A 15,194-nucleotide genomic window follows, 5' to 3' on the forward strand; every position below is an offset into this window, starting at 1 on the left:
AATGGTATGACATCCAGATAACATTGTCACTATTCCCTTATGATCAGCAATGATTAGACCACTTATGCCCCCATTGGGATGCACATCTCTCTACATATCAAACAACTAGAGAAGTCCCCAGAGTTTTCTAAGATTATTGTTGGGTTAAAGACCCTGAGCTACCAAGACAGACTACAAGCTCTATACCTTTATTCAGGGTCTTACAGACTCTTCATGGGTGACTGTGCCATTATAGACCCTGTTACCCTTGATCTCCTATATCTCTCTCTGTAAGTCTATTACCTTAGCAAAATCAGAACTAGGGAGGTAAATCTTCACCAGTGGATGAATGGAACATGATGGAGAGATACATTTATTATGCAATGCTGTATCCAGCTCTAGAATAAGCTGTCTCTTTGGGTTAAATAGTTTGATACATTATCATCCATCAACCAGAGGATGACTGAATGGGTACACTTAAATTTAATCCATGACTAACTGGCCTAGTCCTCTTTGGGAAAGGGGTTACAGGATGAGAATGGTTATTGGCAAGGAGTTCATGGTTATGAAACTAAATTCCTTGAAACTACTATGAATATTATGTTTCCTATGAAATCAGCAGCATCATAATATCCATTTCAGTGACCTTATAATGCATTTCTCAGCAGTATCATGCTACTCTACTTAGCTATGTCATAATATGCATTTCAGTGACATCATAATGTAGGATTCAGTAGTATCATGCAACTATATTTAACAGAGTCATAATACTCCTTAAAATAGTGTCTTAATTAAGCATTCACTAGGGTCTTTGTACAGAATTCAGCAGTGTCAGAATACAGATAAAAGTAGTGCCACAATGCAACATTCAACAGTGTAATAATGCGGTCTATGTTTACTGATTGAAGGTTCACTTCTGTGAACCTCCAGTCATCGAACACATCTCAACAAACATTCACTTCATTGAATGTTCACTTCAGTGAAAATGTTACATGGGGAAACTAACTAGTTGGCCAACATTTCCCCATAACACACATTGGACTATTTTAAACCCACCCAGGTGGGGGGTACCCCCCACACTCCCTCAACTATATATACCAAATCTGAGACCACACTACAGTGGAGAAAGGGGCATGGAAGAGGAAATATATGCTTTTCCTCACTGTAGTGCGATCTCGAAGTTGGTGCACATATATATATATATATATATATATATATATATATATATATATATATATAAACTATTGGCTTGAGGCTGCCCTGGTTGACAAATGTAATATCAGTAGTCATGATTTACAGGTTATTCTTAACCTTATGGAAATGATATTAAAAAACAATTTTATTTACTATGGTGGTGAATATTACCACCAGTTGAGGGGGGGGGTGGCAATGGGGGCCAATTGTGCCCCCACATATGCCAACATTATCCTAGCCTGGTGGGAAAAACAACACATTTTCAATTCTAGATTTTGTGACTGTTGGATTTTGTATATATATATATATATATATATATATATATATATATTTATTTATTTATTTATTTATTGACATTTGTTAACCGGGTTTGTCCAACTGGGCTTGTGGCCCATTTTCAGTGGAGACCCGAGGAGAAAAGCTCCAGTAATACATTTTAAAACAAGTACAATTTTAAACAATATTGATATAATAGCAGTTATAGCAAAACGATTCACGTATGTTGGGATACATGCATAAAGTTAAAGTTGCATTAAAAAGAAGCTAAGTAACAATTTTACATTGATATAGTTCAATAGGTCAACAACAAACATCTTTTGTTTGTATAAAATTGTGCAAATGCATAGTAGACACATTGGAGAGAGAGGTGTAATGAGGTACTAAGTATGGTCCTTTTGAGGGTACATAAAGGGAAGGAAGACTAGGTAGGGTCATGGCAAGGGCAGGTTCTGGAATTGGGAAAATAAGCTTTTAGTTCGTTTTTAAAGTCTGAGGTGTGGGAGATTGAACGTAAAGCAAGGAGAAGTTTGTTCCAAGCATGGGCAAGGGAGTGTTTGTAGAGTAGTTTGCCTACTGACCTTTTTGGGTGGTAGATATCAAGTAATTGTTGGTTAGAAGTACGGAGGGTCCGGGATGGGATGTAGATGGAGACTAAGGAAGATATAGATGGACAGAAGGAGGGTTTATAAAGAATAGTGTAGCATATGAAATTGATAAGATAGCAGAAACTGGGAAAGTTCAAGCTATTGAAGAGAGTTTAAAGAAATGCAGTGGTATGAGTTGTATGGGGAGTTAGTAATGAATCTGGCTATTTTATGGTAAGTCTGTTGGAGTTTGTTTAGAGTGGAGGCCTGGATACTGGTAAGAACTGGGGCGGCGTATAAGAGGGAGTGGAGGAGGAGTGCCTGGCCCAGGGTAAGTCTAAATTCAGGGGTTAGGAATTTTTTGTTCCGATATAGCAGACCTAGTTTCTGGTTTGTTTTTTTTATACATTGGAGTATGTGTAGGTTGAACTTGAGTTTGTCATCGATAATGACCCCTAGGAGTTTTGTGTGGGTGTCAGGTTGGATATTTGTACTGTTAGAAGATGTAATAAAAAAGGAGGTTTTGTGATGAGAAAGGGAACGGGGAAGGAAAAGTAGGATTGTATAGGCGTTTCCTAGATGATATCTGTATTTTTTGGAAGGAATCAGAGGAGAAATTGAATGAATTTCTGGAGTACATAAATACGACTACCACCTTCCTACAATTTACTAGTAAAATTATTTATAACAAAGTAGATATTTTGGATATAAGTATCATTAAAACTTTTGGGGGTATTAAGTCCAAAGTTTTTCGAAAGGAGACTTTCTCTAATTCATATCTTCACTTTGAGAGTGCCCACCCATATGTGCAAAAGAAAAGTATTTTCAAGGGGCAATTGATTAGAGCTAGTAGGCTCACCTCATTAGACGAAGACTTTGAGGATGAAAGTGCCTTCTTGGGAAAACTATTTTTGGAGAGGGGATACCCAGCCAAGTTACTGGAGGATACTATTATTTATATTAAAAACCAGCGGAAGACATGATTTATGCCTCTCTTAGGTAAAGGTAATGATTTTGCATTCATTAATGGTGCGAAACAGGATGGGAAGTTTAAAAGGGTACTTACAATGGAATATAGCAGTGATTCCCAAAAGGTGGTTGATGTGGTGAAAAAAGAATGGGATATATTTACATCCTTCACTGACCTAAAGGGTGTTGAAAACAAACCGTTAAACATTGTGTTCAAGAAAGGTACCAATTTGAAGTAATTATTGGAAAAAGGGAGTGCCATACATAAAGGAAAAAGACCTAGTACTTATAGATGTGGGACATGTGCCCAGTGTAAATATGTAGTTAATGCTGACCAGGTGTTTATCAAAGCCAGGAATAAATTTGTTAGAAGTACCTGTTACAGTAATTGTATTTCTAGTGGGTTGGTCTATTTAGTGGCCCGTGAAGTTTACAGTGCATTCTATGTAGGGAAAACTGAAAGACGTTTAAAAAGGCGTATTTATGAACATTTTTATGACATAAGTAGGAGCAATGATAAAAATGCCCTATACAAACACCTACAGAATTGTGCTCAAACAAACTTTTTATTTTTTGTACTTGAGGTTGTCCACAAAGATGTTGGAGGGGGATCGTGTGAAACCCATCTTGAATATCGGGAGTTGTACTGGCAGGTTTTCTTGGATGCTGGGAGATATCCTGGTCTTAATGAGAGCATTTCCTTGGCACCATTATTGAAGTTAAGAGCAGCTAAATTGTAAAAACTGTAAGATGTAATATGAGCCACTAGAGGGTAGCATTGCATTAGTTTTTTTATGTTGTGTGAGCAGTTTTCTTTGCTGAATGAAATGTTTTTAAACACTTTTTATGTCGTGTTTTATACATTTTAATACAATTATTTATTACAGTATTATTTAATATTTTATATATTTTTATATATTTCATACACCAAATGTCGCTGGTAGTAAATGAATGTTTGAAAATGGTGCTTTTGTTATTACTACTTTTTTGTACTTTTTGTATATTTAATTGATGTCAAGCTTTTATTGGTTGAATTTGAAATTCCCTGGGCTATTTAAGGGCTTGTTGTTTGTTGTATAGGGTTATCTGATGAAGTCTTGGTAGACGAAAACGTATTGTGAATTGTGAGCGTTAATATCTGTGTTTGGAATAAAGGATTACAATACCGTGGTTCGTGGACTTTGTTTTCCAAACAGCACTTTTTTCTGGTTATCAGTCGTTGGTTGGAGTTGTTTTTTTTTCCCATTATACTTGATTCTATGCATCATCATACACCTTTCAGCAATATCATAACCCAGCATTCAACAGTGTCATAAGATAGCAATCAACACAAACTTTGTGCACAATTCAACGTTCTCATGTTATAATACAGCACTGATAAATGTCATAATTAACCTTTCAGTAGTGTTATAATACAGTATTCCACAGTGCAGTTATACAATATTCATCAGAGTCACAGTACACATTGGTGCCATTTCTTCTTTGCGTAACTGAGCATTTAGCTGGGTCATAATAGAGTAGACAGCAGTAACTGACAAAATACATCACTTAGCAGGACCATTGTACATATTTCAGTAGGGTCCCTTTCAGAAATGTCTATATACATAACAAACTCAAACCCAAATCTGGACAGAATCATGGTAGCAGTATTCAATGCCAGGAGTCTAAATATAAAGAATGCAGAAGGGTTTCCTGCAATACAAACACATTCATGCCTTAATAGTTAATGAGACAGGGAGAGTCTCAGTGGAATTACAATATTTCTTCTATACTAGGCTTTAACACATATCACACCTTCAGGTCTGTGGGTAACTGTGGGGGAGGATATGTATTTGTCAGAAACACCATCATGCCATCTGAAATTACCCGTGACCCTGATTTACAGCTGCTGGAGATCCAACTGAGCCTTAACAAATCCAACTTTTTCTTTACTTGTAGCTACAGATTTATTTATTTATTTATGTATTTATTTATTTATTTTACATTTGTTTACTGTGAAAGTCCGACAGGGCAGAGGTCCTTTTTCAGTGGAGGCCCAGGGAGAAAAGCTCCAGTACAGACAAATTACAATGCAACAAACTTCAGTAAGAAGGCAGCTGTAGTAATTACAGACAAAACGAAAGTTAAACATTTGAGAATTCCTACACTCATAGCAAATATCAGGTACATAATGGAAACTGTAACTTTCAAAGCAATTCACAGTTTTACATCATGAGTAAAACTGCATTTTTTAATTTTGAGAAGCACATTAGTTGATAAGAAGACTAATGGAAGTCTATCCTGATGAGCTGCAGGAACATAGCCAGATGTCTGTTAAGTGTGACTTTTTTGAATAGCTTGATGGAGCTGATTGATGTTATTTGGGTTGGTAGCTTATTCCATATTTTAGGAATGTAGTTAGAAAAGAGAGAATTCCCAGCTAAACTGTTGGCTTTGGTGGTGTCTAGAAGGTGCAGGTTACTGGAGCGAAGATAGCAAGAAGTAGTATATGAGTGTATAGCAGTGCCGGCTGGTGACTTCAAATTAAAGGGGGCTGCAGAAGACAGCTGAATGGATGGAGCCAATGGGAATGGGGTGTGGCCAATTAGAAAGGGGTGGAACTATGCTCAAAACCATAACAACTGGAACTTTAATTAAATATGCTGCCCTGGGTGCCAAACTTCATTACAAGAGTCCAATCAAGACAAAATGAAGTGTAGAAGAAAAAAAAATTCAGTGCATTGGCTACATGACAGCTTACTTAATATCTAGATGGAAACACACAGGTTGTGAGGCATGAAAAAACAAATTACTTTTTAAATACATTACTGGAATGCCAGTCAAAATCAAGTATTAAAAAAACAAGCAGCACTCAACTCAAACCACTTCTCCTTGTAGTGCAATTCCAATTATAATTTATATTCAGCTTTATAAAATTACCAAGTAACATGCTGACAGTAGCAATCTCTGTTATACCCCCACTTGTAAAAATGTTTCTTATCCAAAAAGACCTGCTGCCTGACAACAACTATCTACTTGTTTCATGGGGAAGACATGATCAAAGTAAAACATGAACAGCAAACAAGAAAAAAGCTCAAAATAAATTGCTTAAATGATTACTGCACAGGTTATGGACCACACGTGATATATTGACATTCTTTTTAGTTTATATGTAAAGCCTGCAAAGGTGACTGCAAGTCTCCAACAAATGTAATGAGCTTCTTAAATTACTGTAATCCTGTCCTTTATTACAAATACTGTCATATGCATTTCAATACCTAAGGCTTATACGTTATCTAGTTATGTAAATATTCTCTGCATGGCAAAAACAAAAAAGGCTTTCACTGTTGGTAATTCTTTAACAGTATGCTTATTAAAGCTTACTTGTATCTTACAATCTCCGACAAGCTTACCTGATGGTCATTAAAGAATTGCTACTTAAACACAGAGCAACAGGGCACTGTGACAGCATGCATTTTCTGAAGAAGCATAAATCAACAGTATAAAATATGACAGAAAACTAGAACATTCTGCAAAATCAAGGACAGATGAAACTCCACTGCTGTACTTGTGTCTACCTTGGATGGGGGAATACTCCGTACACTTACACTGCATAACTGCTCCTTGCCTTGCTTGGACACATCCAGAGTCACTACATGGGGGAGTGGGGTGCAACAAGTATGTCACAATTTGAAATGTCTCTGGCTTATGGTGATGGCTCTGACACTCACTCATACCTCTCAACCTCAGAGCAAGAAATCTGGACAAAGCCATACATAGAAGTGGGACACAGGCCCAAAAATAAGGTCAATTTTTAAATATTGCTCTTATAAACCTAGAAAGATAATAGAATAGTAGTAGGTCTGGCATTAGTATGAATTTTCTAAAGGGTATGAAATCTGAAACTCAAATGTCTGCCATTATTTTTCTAACTTCAGTCATTAATGATTTGCCACTAATTTGCCATAAAAACAAAATTGTATGAAAAACGGGCCAAAAATGTGATGCAAAAATATAAAATTGCCACACAATACAGCTGGGAACCTGTCAAAGAAGGGAGACCTTTTTAATATTAGTGCTGTTAACTTGAGCAACTGACAAAATTAGAAAATCTACATGCATTTCTGAAATAAAAATAATCTATAACTCTGATCATTACAGTTATTTATAATTGTAAACCCTCCACATTTTCTTCCAAAATTGCTATTTTGCAGAGGGATTATTAGGGGGAAAGCAACATTTTGAGCCAAAATTGGGGACAGTTGAGAGGTTTGGATATTCCTAATTCTATACAGCAATTTGCATGTACCTCTCAACCTCTTAATGCAGGAAATCTGGATAAGGCCAAATATATTGGGGGGAACAATACATACAAACAGTACTAAAAATTGCTCTTGTATAGAGAGCTGGGTTTATGTCCAATAGGCACACATGGGATAATATACTTGCACTGGACACTCTCATACAGTTCACTAAAAAAGAGAAAAATCCATTGTATGCCCTGACCTTAGATGCGTCGAAAGCATTCAACAGGGTTGATTGGGACTTTATGTTCTCTACATTATCACATTTTAATATACCTATAATATTCTCTGATATGATCAGAACTCTTTACACAAATTCATACACCTATTTATATATTAATAAAAAAAGATCTGAATTGATTTTGATTACTAATGGTACAAGACAAGGCTGCCCACTTTCTCCTTTTCTCTTTAATCTATTTCTTGAACCATTTCTTCTATACATTACTCAAAATACGCACCACTCTATACCTAGAATTCTCAACACACAAGTAGCACTATCGGCCTTTGCTGATGATTTAAATCTCTACTTTCAACTTCCTAACTCAGATCTACCTAAAATCATAAATGCCATTAGCGCTTTTTCTAATGCTTCTGGTTATCAAGTTAACAATAAAAAATCCCACATCCTCCCAATTAACCCTGAGGCTCACAAACCCTTCTTCTTCCCTGAATCTTCCTTCCATATATCATATACTCTTAAATACCTTGGCATTAACTTTGAACATAATCAAGCCTCCATGCTTCAAAATAATCTGCTAAAATCATGGTCTTTCATATGTCAAGATCTACAAAGATGGAAACTACTGAATTTAACATTTCTCTCAAAAGTAGCCATTGTGAAAATGAATATTTTACCCAGACTTTTGTATCAATTTAGTGCGACAAACATAATTATTTCAAATAATCTTTTTTCACAAATTGATAAAGTTTTAGCAAAATTCCTTTGGTTTCCTAAGAATGTTAGGATTTCCTTCTCCAAATTAAGTCTACCCAAGGAGAGGGGTGGGGTGGGCCTTCCAAATTTTCATCTTTATTACGTGATCATATGCTCTAATAAACTATGGTCCATCGCAAACTGGAATAGCAAAGCTCAAGTCCACTATCCAGCGTGGCTAAAGATGTGGCACAAACATATTCTCTTTAATAAAATTAACCCTAAGGCTATTCCTTTTTTATCACCTACTTCTCTAAATAGCTCAAAATTATCCCCCTTATTGAAATTCAAGATAAAATTATTCCAAAAATTGATTAAAGACATTAATCTTCAACATATTCTTCCTCTGCTTCAACCTCTACATCTCAATCCAAACCTTAAAATCAACAACAGGATGATAGATCTCACTGAATTCCCTCTCATCAAAGACCTTAAAATATGGGATATTATTAAACATAATTCTTTATCCCTTGCCGAGTTACGACTAATCCTTAAGGTCAATAAAAAATACATGGTTATTCTCCGTCAACTAAGAGAACTTACAACTTTGCAAACTAATAGTCTTTTCCTTGATTCGCAGGCAATTGATAAATTAAACAATCATAACTACAGTTTCTAACAATAAAAAAACAATTTCCTCGTCATACAAATTATTATTCCCATTACTATACAAAAGAAACTGTCTTTTCTCCAAATACTGGGATAATCAAAACTCTCCTATCTCAGAGGACCAAAAACTATTAGCTATAAAAACTGCTATAGAATTATCTCCCTTCAGAAAACTCCTGTACACTCAACTGATGTTAAATAATAACTCCTATTATACCCCTGTAATAATTAACAAATTTAATCCTAATTCTTCTACTATTTGCACATGTTGTCCTGATGTGAGAGCTGATTTACTACATATTATGTGGCACTGCAACCACTCCCATAAATTATGGTGTTCTCTCAAAGTGCGTCTCAAAAAAATGGGTTACTATAGTTCTACCCTTTCATGGGAAACGGCTATCTTAAACATCCCCCCTCCTAGTCTGCCTAAACTACACCTTCATATTCTAACAACATTATGTTCCCTCATAAAACTTTACATCACTTATAACTGGTTAGATCGTACCAAAATGTCTTGGCTGGGATTTAAAGATATGGCTATCAGGTATATCTCTGCTCAGAAATTCATTATAAGTGGACCTAAGAAGAGAGCCTACTTCAGTAAATTTTGGAAGGGCTTGTTTGAGATAATTATATGTGATTAAAATTTAAGTTAATATACACAAAACTTCCCTTATACTCATTACTCGTGTTCAAGGGGTATGTTTTTCTCCTATTGTATGACACAAATGGGGCTGTTTATTTTTGGTCTTTTATCCTATGACACTGTTTATACTTGGTCATGGTAGCATTGTAAATATTGTATTTTTTAGGTTGTTGTTGTTAGTTAATGTACTATGCATACTTTAGGTTGTGTTTACTCTCGTCTTTTCTTTCAATGTAAATCTGCTCTCATGGCTTTTGTTTTGTCTTATTAATAACATCGAAACCACTATGTAATTAATATTTGAATTATTCTTACTGTTTGTACTTTCATATGTATGCATGGTTTATATTATGGAAAATAAATAAAAATTTATTTGAAAAAAAATTGCTCTTGTATAAACTTAAGGCAGTTGATAGAATAACAGGTCTTGCTTTAGCATGCATTTTTATGACGTCTGAAACTTAATGCCTGTCATTATTTAGTGACGTCATTCCTAAATGATTTGCAAGAAAACCACAAATTTCATGAGGAACAAACCAAAAATAAGAAGCAAAAATCTATTAATTCTGAAAAATCTGGACAGTTGAGAGGTATAGTTCAGCCAGGCCTGTCTGTGTTTGCTGCCCTTCCCCCCTCACAAAATCATGGACGAATGGAGGCACCCCCCCCCCCCCCGCAGCCATTCCAGTCCCATTCCTTGGTTATTTCATCCCATTTACTATAAACATTGTAATGTGCATACTGTTTTCCTTCTGCAATGATTTGGATTTCATTTGAAAGTTTTATTTTACATTTTACAACACAAACACTTAATAGATATCTGCTAAACAAAGCAATGCAGTCTCACAATGAAAATAGACTTAGCATTAAAACTTCTCTGCCCTTGAAACTCTCATTCATTGAAGCAGCATTGAAACTAACATTCAAAGAAAATACATTTTGCCAGTGGCAGATAAAGATTAACTTTGGGCTGTTTTCAAATCATAGACCCCTTGTACACGAAACATACACGTGCTCTTTGATACACCTTCCTGATTATATTAAATTATATTCCTTGTACAATACAGTACAGTTGTTAGACAGCGTTTTAAATTTATTGTTTTGAACATTTTCTCAATAAACAATGAAACAAAATGCATGCCCCAACTGCCTAATTCAGAACATTTCCATCATAAAAGTCTACTCAAAATTCTACAGTCCACCATTAACAGTTCATCAGTATCAGTAAATATGCACAATATCTGAAGTAGTAAAAGTCATCTAAATAATTCCCACATTAAAGAAATATGTAACTAATGAAAAGGTTGCTGCTAGCAAACAACTTTATATTTCATTGTTTCATCTACAAGTAAAGTGCCTGTTGCCCTTGAGGAATAAATTGTCTATGTTGCACTAAAAAAAATAAGCTAGTAATATTGCAGTAGGGAATGGATGACAACAGGTTCATTGTTACTAGGTATCTTCGCCAAAAAGGACTGCAGCATCCACCCCCTTTTACAACACAGTACAGTATCAGCAATGTATCTACCTAATGTGGGAGTAGAACCCACAGCCTTCTGCATCAAAAGTACACTACCTGTTGTGCTATTAACAATACAAGCAGACTCACAATAAGCAGCACTAAACTTTAGTTCCCCTGCAGCTCTCAGCTCCTTCTAAAATCTACTCGACACTCAGCTGTATCTCTGAACTTTGCAGCACAAGAAATCTGGAAAAAGCCAACATTTATCGGTGGGGGGGGACAAAAGCCCAAAAACCAGGAACTCATTTTAAACATTGCTTGTATAATTTTGGAAAGTTGCTAGAATAGGATGCCGTGTTACCAGCATACATTTTACTGCCAAGTCTTAAACCCAGGACCCTGTGCAAAACAGTCAGAGAAACATACCACTATGCCAAAGCAGCTGTTTTGTGAACATAGCTCTCAACCTCTTAGCAAAAGACACCTGGACAAAGCCAGTAATGGGGGAATACAGCCCCCAAACATATTCAGTGAATTCAGTTCTTGCCATAGCTCTCGACCTTAGCACAAAAAACCTGGACAAAGCCAATAATGGGGGAATACAGTCAAAAAAATAGAGACAAATTTCAAATATCCTATCTTATAAACTTAAAAAATTGCTAGAATAAAGAGTTTTGTGTTACCATGTACTTTCTGAGGAATATGAAGTTTGAAATTCAAATGCCTGTTATTTTTATTTAACATGTTAACCAGGAAAGTCTGAATTGGAACAAAAGCCAACTTTTAGCAGAGCAGGGAGAAACACTCCAGACATATAAACTCCACACAGAAGGCACCCTAGCCAAGAATCAAACCAGAGAACCTGTAGCTGTCAGGCAACAATGCTACCAGTGCACCACTGCACTACTGACTTTGCAAGGGAAAAATAAATATTCAGAAATCACAGATTTTATGAGGAACAGAACAAATATGAGGCAAAAATCTGTTTTTATTTACAAATGGTGATGGGTAGGGAAGTCAGGCCCTTGCCACCTGCACTTAAGGTACAGAGTTCAAGCCTGATATCTCTAGCCACCAGCAGATAGTGACTGGGGCATTTCACACACACATGAAAATCAGCAGCATATGAAAATATAAACAGGATCGGTAGCATAAATATAAGGATGGCAGGATCAGCAGCATAATAAAAGCAAACTATAAAATTACACTTACCACTCTGCCCAACATACAGCTTTCCACACACAGCTTACTTTGGGTTTCCGGTTTGGCTGGTGGCTGGTTTCTGTTTCCTGTGATAGGCTGAAGGCTCCAGCCTGCGGGTGATGCAGTCCAGTCTTCTCTGTGTGCGGGTGATGACACCCGCACAGACTTCTAGGTTGCAGGGCAGATATGCCTTTTTCCCTTATCCAGACTGCCTGATAGGCAGTCTGGATAAGGGAGAAAGGCATCTCTGCCCTGCAACACAGAAGTCTGTGCTGTGAGAATGCGTGGAGGGTTTTTTTTGTGAATTTTTTTTTTTCTGTTTTGATTTTATGTTTGCCATTTTTTTTTTCTTTTCTTTTTACAGGTGGGAGGGCTGCAGTCCTATAGCACGAGCCGCCCCTGGTGTATAGTATTTTGGAGAGAGGGGGTTTTATCAGGTTGGTGGAGAATTTTGTGTGCAAAGGTTAACTGACTGACGTGTAGAAGCTGGGGAGGTTTAAGCCAGTTCAGCTGCTTGAGAGAAGTACAGTGATGTGACCTATAGGCACCAGTGACAATCTTTGCTATTTTGTTATAGCAGGATTCCAGTTTGGTCATCAGTTTTCCGGAGGTTAGTTAGTATAGGGGAAGCATACAGGAGGGTTGATAAGAGGTGTGCATGGGCTATAGTAGCTTTTGTATCTTTTGTAAGAAATTGATTGTTCCTATACAGGAGACCTAGTTTCTTGTGGACTTTCTTGATGGTTTAGGCTATGTGAATGTCAAATTTCAAGCTATTGTCAAGTTCCAAGGATCCTATCTTGGTTTGTGATTTATTTATCTTTACTGTTACAAAGAAGTGCGAGTGATAGTGACATAAAGGAATTACAACTTTTGTCTGGCTTGCAGAACTTGTATGGTCAGAACAATTTTACTGTGGTTACTTTAGTATTTAGTTGTATATTGCTTGCGTGATTTTTCCCACAGAAGTTGATTTAAGTTCTCCTTGAATTCTGTGGTTACAGATTTGGATTATTCTTTTATTTTATAATACTTTATTCATTTGAAGCTGAATATGGATTCCTTAAATGAGTATGCAATTAATGATTTAATAAAGTACAAATATCTTGTACAGTGTAATAAATGCTATGCATATTTAAAGTTAACAGGTGATAATACTGGTAACCTGTGTTCTTCATGTCAAAAGCTGGATTATTTGCTCACCATTGCTGGAAGTAACTCTAGACTTAATGATGATGGTTGCACTTGTGCAATTGGCATGGCTTGGAGAACTGTTGTTTCATATATTAATGACTGGACTGGTGAGATAAATAATGTTAGGCAAAGAAAAAGCAGAACACATTTAGGAAATGATGCATCTATCGTCTGCAAAGATCATTCAACCCCTATGAAACAAGACGATGACCCTGATAGCTTTGGAATTCTGGATGGGAGTATCCAGCAATCTGAGGATCCACATTGTTTAGAAGGAAACAAAAAAAGAAAGAAACAAAGAAGTTCACAGCAAATAACAAGGAAGAAAAAGAAACTGATTAATGACTGTAAAGGAAAGAGAATACGCAGTAAAAAGGACACTGCTTTTTTATGTAATACACAGGTTACAGGAAATTATGATATTTTCCTATCAGAAAAATCTCAGTCTACAGAAAAAGGCATCATCTTTCCAATGGAGAAGGTAGAAAAAAGAGGTAAGGGGCAGGTGAAAAGGAAGAAATCAAAACTGAACGTGGCAGGATTGAAGAACATTACTGTAAGAAAAAAAGAAGATAAAGACATGTTGAATACATTGCTCAAGCTGTGGATTTACAATACTAACTGCATTAGAATTTAATGCACACTGAAAACAGTGGGGTTAATAAGACTAATAGTGATGAAGATTTATCATTTATAACAACTGATAGAACAGATATTACTGTATTAGAAGCTGAAGATTCTTCAGAGCTGGCCGGCAAAGATATTCTTGTAACTGGAGATTCATTTATTAGAGGAACTGATACTTATATCTGAAGAGATGATAATGAACATCGAGTAGTGTTATGCTTGGCAGGACCAAAAATAGAAGATATGAGAAAAGCCATGGAATGTCTTAATGCAAGGAAGTTGTTGTTCTGTCTTTCGGCTTTTCCCAGTTAGGGGTCACCACAGCGGAACTCCGGTCCGCTAATGATTGGCAATAGATTTTTACGTACCAAGTTGCCGGCTCTGACGCACAACCTTCAATGAAGGTACGCCCATTCACGCATGTCTACACACAGAAGACGCTCTAGCTGAGAATCGAACAGGACAACGTCTTACTGTGAGGCGACAACGCTACCGCAGCACCACCACCACAGTAATGCAAGGAAGTACAGATCTGTTTTTATTCATGTTGCTACAAATGATGTCATCCGCAAGGATTCTCTGACTGTTAGTAGGGAACTGACAACCTTCTTAGATAGTATAGCTTGTACTGGTGTTAGGACATATTTTTCACAAATCACCTATAGAAAGGATAGTCAGGTCACAGTGAATGAAAATATTTTTTGGGTAAATGCCTACATGGAAAAAATGTCCTGCTTTAAAAACTGGAAATGTGTAAAGCATCCAAGTCTAGTTTTGGGCCCACATGTATTCACACAGGATGGTGTGCATTTGTTAAGATCATGGAAGATAATTTTTGCAGCAGATATTTTGCAGTATTTGACAAACACTAGGCAGGATTTTTGCCAAGTTGAAAATTTAACAGTTCACAGACAGCAACATTTAATGCATCTCTGATGGTTGTTACTTCTAGGAGCATTAATAATAAAGTCTTTTATTGGGAAATTTGTTAAGTTCCCACAAGATTGATGTTGCTATTGTTTGTGAAACATGGTTAAAGAACAATGACTGGAAACCAGGTCTGTCAGGGTATAAATGTTTTTACTGTAACAGACATTCTAACAAAACATGAGGTGGAGGTGTTATGATAGGGATTAAAGATAGCTATGAAACCTGTGATTATTACATGTTCAGTAATGATATCAATAATATAGACTGTGTAACTGTGACAATACAGACAAACCTG

The sequence above is a fragment of the Protopterus annectens genome, chromosome 1.part0, assembly GCF_019279795.1.
Source record: "Protopterus annectens isolate FY-2018-M chromosome 1.part0, PAN1.0, whole genome shotgun sequence".
Taxonomy (NCBI): domain Eukaryota; kingdom Metazoa; phylum Chordata; order Ceratodontiformes; family Protopteridae; genus Protopterus; species Protopterus annectens.